Source organism: Belonocnema kinseyi, chromosome 9, assembly GCF_010883055.1.
Source record: "Belonocnema kinseyi isolate 2016_QV_RU_SX_M_011 chromosome 9, B_treatae_v1, whole genome shotgun sequence".
Taxonomy (NCBI): Eukaryota; Metazoa; Arthropoda; class Insecta; order Hymenoptera; family Cynipidae; genus Belonocnema; species Belonocnema kinseyi.
In genome coordinates, this window is record NC_046665.1 from 106,593,327 (window position 1) to 106,599,566 (window position 6,240).

The 6,240-nt window shown below is 21.9% G+C and overlaps 1 protein-coding gene across 1 annotated transcript in view; it reads left to right on the forward strand.

The window, feature by feature from the left end:
* LOC117179608 (transmembrane emp24 domain-containing protein 2) overlaps positions 1–6,240 on the forward strand; it is a 12,666-nt gene that overhangs the window by 1,144 nt on the left and 5,282 nt on the right. The gene's annotated exons all lie outside the window — the stretch shown is intronic.

The following is a 6,240-nucleotide window of genomic DNA, read 5'->3' on the forward strand; positions in this document are numbered from 1 at the left end:
TAAATAACGCTGATTGTGAAATCACATATGGAGAATATAGGCGTGAGCAACAATTTTTTGAAATTCTTTAAAAAATGAGAATTAGTGATTTTATTTGACAAGTAAATCATCTTTTCCATTTTTTAAAAAAAGAATTCTTCCTTTTTTTCCTTGTTTTAAATAAAAACTTATAATTTTTACGATTAAATGGGAACTGAATTTATGGAAGCCCAATTATTTCTCGTTGAAAGTTCATTATTTTTAATTGAAAAATCTAATATTATATTTTTCGTTGACAATTTACTTTTTTGGTTAAAATTTATATTTCTTCGAGGATTTAACTATTTTATTGGAAATTTTTTTTTTTTTAGGTTTTAAAATTAATTTTTTTAACTGAAAATTTAATCATTCTGTTTCTGGTTGAAACTGAATATTTTTGCGTAGAAAATTTAGTATTTTTTTCAACCCTCGGTTGAAAATCTGTATTTTATTGTAAATTCATATTTTTTACTAGGAAATTAATATTGTTGATTAAAAATGTAATTATTTGTTTAAAAATTGCTTGGTTGTAAGTTGAACTACTTTGTTAATAATCTTATATATTATAATCATTTTTAATCTTTGATTAAAAATTTAACTATTTTCTTAAAAATTCCTTTTTTTATGTTAAAAATAAATTTTTTGTATAATAAAAGCACTTGTTCCGTTTTTTTTTTAATTGATACTTTTTAGTTTAAATTTAAAATATTTTGTTGAAAATTAAATTGTTTGTAAAAAACCAACTCTTTTCTAGAAAAATCGCCTTTTTGGCTTAAAAATTCAACTGGATTGTTAAAAAATAATTTCTTTTTGCCGAAATTTAATCTCTTTCCGTTAAAAATGCAACTTTTTGGTTGAAATTGATTACAAATGAAAATGTAAATTCGTATTTTTCGGTAGAAAATTAATTGTTTTGATTGAAAATTCAACTATTTTTTTGAAAATTACTAGGTCATACGTTGAACCTCTTTGTTAAAAATTCATTTTATTAGCGTAAGATCCATATCGTGGTTAAAAATTTGTTTTTTTTTTGTTGAAAATAAATTTTTTGTTTATCAAATGCAAATTGTTCCGTTTTTGATTAAAAATTTATAGTTTTTAGTTTAAATTTCGAAGATTAGGTTGAAAATGAATTTTTTTGTAAAATAAAAATCAACTCCTTTTGATAAATTTCACTTTTTTTTAATTAAAAATTAAAATATTGTTTGAATAATATATCATCTATTACATTTTTTGTTTAGGATTCTTTTTTTTCAATAATTGAACTTTTTAGCTAAAAGTTAAACTACTTTTTTAAACATTAATTTTATTTGTTAAAGATTTAACTATTTTCTTGAATTTTTTTTTTGGAAATTATTTCTTTTTTACCTGAAAATTAAACTATTTGTTTTAAAATCTGTATTTTTTTGTAAATTCGTCGTTTTTACTAGAAAATTAATATCTTTGATCGAAAATGCATTTATTTTGTTAAAAATTATTTGGTGGTAAGTTCAACTAGTTTGTTAAAAATTTAACTATTTTATTAAAAATTCGTTTTTTTGTTGTTGTTAAAAATAAATTTTTTTGCATAGCAAATGCGTCTATTCCATTTCTGGTTTAAAGTTGCTAGTTTTTAGTTTAAATTTCAACTATTTGGTTAAAAATTGACTTTATTGTAAAAAATTTAGCTGTTTTCTAAAAAAAAATCGCCTTTTTGGCTTACAAATTGAACTGGTTTGTTAAAAAATCATTTGTTTTGGTAGAAATTACGTCTCTCTTCGTTGAAAATGCAACATTTTGGTTGAAATTTTTAAAAAATGAATATGTAAATTCGTATTTTTTTAGTAGAAAATTAATTGTTTTGTTAAAAAATGCAACTATTTGGTTGAAAATTACTAGGTTACAAGTTGAACATCTTTGTTAAAAATTAATTTTATTAGCGTAAGATCTATCTTTCGGTAAAAAATTGTTTTTTTTTTTTATTATATTTTTTGTATAGCAAATTCAAATTGTTCCTTTTTTGATTAAAAATGTATAGTTTTTAGTTTAAATTTCAACGATTAGGTTGAAAATGAACTTTTTTTGTTAAAAAAAATCGACTGCTTTTAATAAATTTCACTTTTTTTATTAAAAATTAAAATTTCTTTGGCTAATATATCAGCTATTACATTTTTTGTTGAGGATTTTTTTTTTCTTCAATAATTGAACTTTTAGCTTAATCTTAAACTACTTTTTTGGATATTAATTGGACTTGGTAAAGATTGAACTATTTTTTTGAAAATTTGTCTGGAAATTATTTTTTTTACCTGAAAATTCAACTATTCGGTTTAAAATCTGTATTTTATTGTAAATTCGTCTTTTTTGTAAAAATGAATCTTTTTGATTGAAAATGCAACTATTTGGTTTAAAATTACTTGTTTGTAAGTTGAACTACTTTGTTAAAAATTCATTTTATTATTTGAAGATCCATCTCTTTGATTAGAAATTTAACTGTTTTATTTAAAATTCGTTTTATTGTTTTGTTAAAAATACATTTTTTGTATATCAAATGCAACCATTCCGTTTGTGGATTAAAAATGGACTTTATTGTAAACAATTCAACTGTTTTCTAAGAAGATCGTCTTTTCAGCTCACAAATTCAACTGGTGTTTTAAAAAATTTATTAAAAATGAAAATGTAAATTCGTATTTTTCGGTAGAAAATTAATTGTTTTGATTGAAAATTCAACTATTTGGTTGAAGATTACTAGATGATAAGTTGAACCTCTTTCGTAAAAATTCATTTTATTAGCGTAAAATCCATCTCTTTGATAAAAATTCGTCTTTTTTTTTTTAAATAAATTTTTTGTATTGGGAATGGTGCTCGGCCATTTCGCCACCTGATGCCCAAAACTGGAACTAGAAAGAGTAGGTACAATTTTGAAGTTGTATATAAATTTTTGGCGTTTTAATCCAAGAAAAAAGTTCTTGGTAATTTCCCGGTTTGCAAACATTTTTCACGGTTAATGAAATTTAAAAAATCAACTTTAAATTTAACAATTTTTCCATTTGAATTAATATAAACTGAGCTGCAAATGAAAGCACTCAAAGTGGAGCTCTTGAATTTCAAACTGAACAGTTTTTAATTAAATGCAGTTAAACTGCAAAATAAATTTTTTAACTTTTATAAATTGTAGAGTTCAAAGATTCAGATTCAGTTCTAAAGTGATAATTCCACGTTGTCATTTGCAATGCTCTAAGGTCTAAATTGAAGAATCAATCAATGAAATAAAATTTTTCAAAATTATATCATTTAAAGCAATTTGAAGCCAGAAACATAAAAAATTGAACGATTGTATTTTTTTATAAACTGAACACTTCTTGAATTAAAAGTTAAATTATTTATATTATAAGTGGTTAAAAAATCCTCAAAATGCTTCCAAATTTTATTTGAAAATCTTGAAAGATCTGCATTGTTGTTTACTTTTTTTTCAATTTTTAAAATTATTTTTGAAATTAATTCAGAACTTCTAAACATCCTTTAAAATGAATCTTCTTTTCTCAATTTTTTTTCAATTCTGCCAAATTAAATAGATTTCCTTAAAATCTTCCACATTCATTTTTGATAATTTTGTAAATCTTTTTGAATTATCATTCAAAATCATTATTAATTTTCATAAGAATTTTTTTAAATCTTTTGAAAATGGAATATTTTAGACTGGAAAAATATTTCAAATTTAATAAAAGCCTTTGTTTATGAATATATTATTTTCAAGTTATTTTAAAATTGAAAATAGTTTATAAAATTTCAATCGGGCGTTTACATTTACTTAATTTTTAAAATTGCAAACTGATTTCGAATCGTCTTGTACAATTAATTATTTTTTACTTTAAAAATTTTAAAGAAAAGATTAATTTTAAAAATCATTATTAATTTATAGTCACAGTTGATCAACTGAAAATGTATTTTTAAAAAGGATATTTCTGTAAAAAAATATGTTTCTTCACATTATAAGATGTAAATTTTATCTAAAACCCTTTGTTTCTGATCAAGACTTACTTTTTGTATCCAAAAAATACTTTAAACTTCACAACAAAAATCATTAAAAGACTTTTATGCAAAAGTTAATGTAAAACTTTAAAATCGTACCTATGCTTTCTAGTTCGGATTTTTGTCACCAGGTGGCGTAGCGCAGTTTAACCATTCCGAATAGCAGATGGAAATTGTTCCGTTTTTCATAACAAATTTATAGTCTGTATTTTAAATTTCAACGATTAGGTTGAAAATGAACTTTTTTATAAAAAAAAATCAACTCCTTTTGATAAATTTCACTTTTTTTGATTAAAAATTAAAATATTTTTTGGATAATTTATCAACTATTACATTTTTTGTTGAGAATTCTTTTTTCTCAATCATTAAACTTTTTAGCTTAAAGTTAAACTACTTTTTTAAACATTAATTTTATTTATTGAAGATTTAACTGTTTTCTTGGAAATATATTTGTCTGCTTGAAAAATTCTTTTTTTTTTAACTTAAAATTTAACTACTTAGTTAAAAATTTAACTTTTTTGTTGAAAATTAATTTTCTTTGTTTAAAATAAATTTTTGCAAAGCAAAAGCACCTATTCTGTTTTTGATTAAAAAATTATAGTTTTTATATTTAATTTGAACTGTTTGGTTTAAAATTAACTGTATTGTAAAAATTGCAACTGTTTTATGATGAATTTTGTTCAAAATTTGAAGTTTTTCGCTAAAAGTTAAACTACTTTGTTAAACATTAATTTCATTTTTGAAAGATTTAACAAACTTTTTGAAAATTTGTTGTTTGCTTCCTTGAATAATAATTTTTTTTACGGAAAATTCGTAAATTCGTTTTTTTCGTAAAAAACTTAATCTTTTTGATTGTTTAAAAATTCATTTTATTAGTTGAAAGATCCATCTCCACTTTGTTTCTTTTATTTCTTGAAGATTTAATTATTTTGTTGAAAATTTTTTTATTTATATCATTTGTTTCAAGTTGAAAATTAATTTATTTTGGTTGAAGATTACAATATTTTGTTAAAAATTCGTCTTTTTTTGTGGAATTTAACTGTTTTTGATTTAAAATTAAAATATTTTTTGGAAAATGTAATTATTTGACGGAAAATTCATTCATTTGGTTGAAAGTTGAAGAACTTTGTTAAACATTAATTTTTTTAGTGAAAGATCCATTTATTGGTAAAAAAATTTAACTATTTTGTTGAAAATTAGTTCTTTTTTTGTTCAAAATAAATATTTTGAACGGCATATTTAATTATTCTATTTTTTGTTGAACATTCAAGTATTCCCGTTCAAATCTGAACTATTTGGTTGAAAATGACCTTTTTCAAAAATATTTTCAGCATGAAGTATCTATTGTTACATTTTATGTTATAAATTAATTTTTTTTAGTTAGAAAAAAATCAACAGCTAGGTGAACAGTTAAACTTATTTGTTAATAAAAAATTTTGTTGTATGAAGATTTGTAATTGTAGATGAAAATTCAACTCTATGGCTGAAAATGTTAAAAATATGTCATGTTGGTTGAAATCTGAGCTTTTTAGTGGAAAATTAATTTATTTGTTTAAAAGATAACCTACTTTGTTAAACATTCATTTGATTAGTGAAAGATCCATCCCTTTGGTTAAAAAATGTAACTTTTTTGTTGAAAATTCGTTTTTATTTATGAGAACTTATTTATTTACCTGAAAATTGAACTATTCTATTTTTGGTTGAAAATGGATTGTTTTTAGTTTAAAAACTATTTGGTTGAAAATTAACTATCTTCTTGAATATCCATATTTTCGGGTTGAAAATGTAACTGTTTCGTAGAAAAATAGCCTTTCTGGCTTAAAAATTATGTTGTTTTAATGAAAGACAATCTTTTCTGGTGGAAATTTCATCTATTGTTAAACAATGCAATTTTTTAATTAATTTATTTTGGTAGAAGATTCAAATATTTTTTTGAAAAATGGCCTTTTTTTGGTCTATTTAAGGGCATGTGACACAGCTAAATACCTATATTACCGACCATAGTTTTTCAGTTCACTGAATGTTTTTTTGAACCTAAGAACTTTTTTTTGTAAATAAAATATTGAGCTGAAACTTTGGGAAATGTATTAGAGTACAATAAAGTACGTTTATGTACTGCATTTTGGTAGGAAATTCACTGAAAATTATTTCATTTTTTTTCTGAACCTCAACATTTTTTGAACGTTCAAAGTTTTTTTATACATAAAATATCGG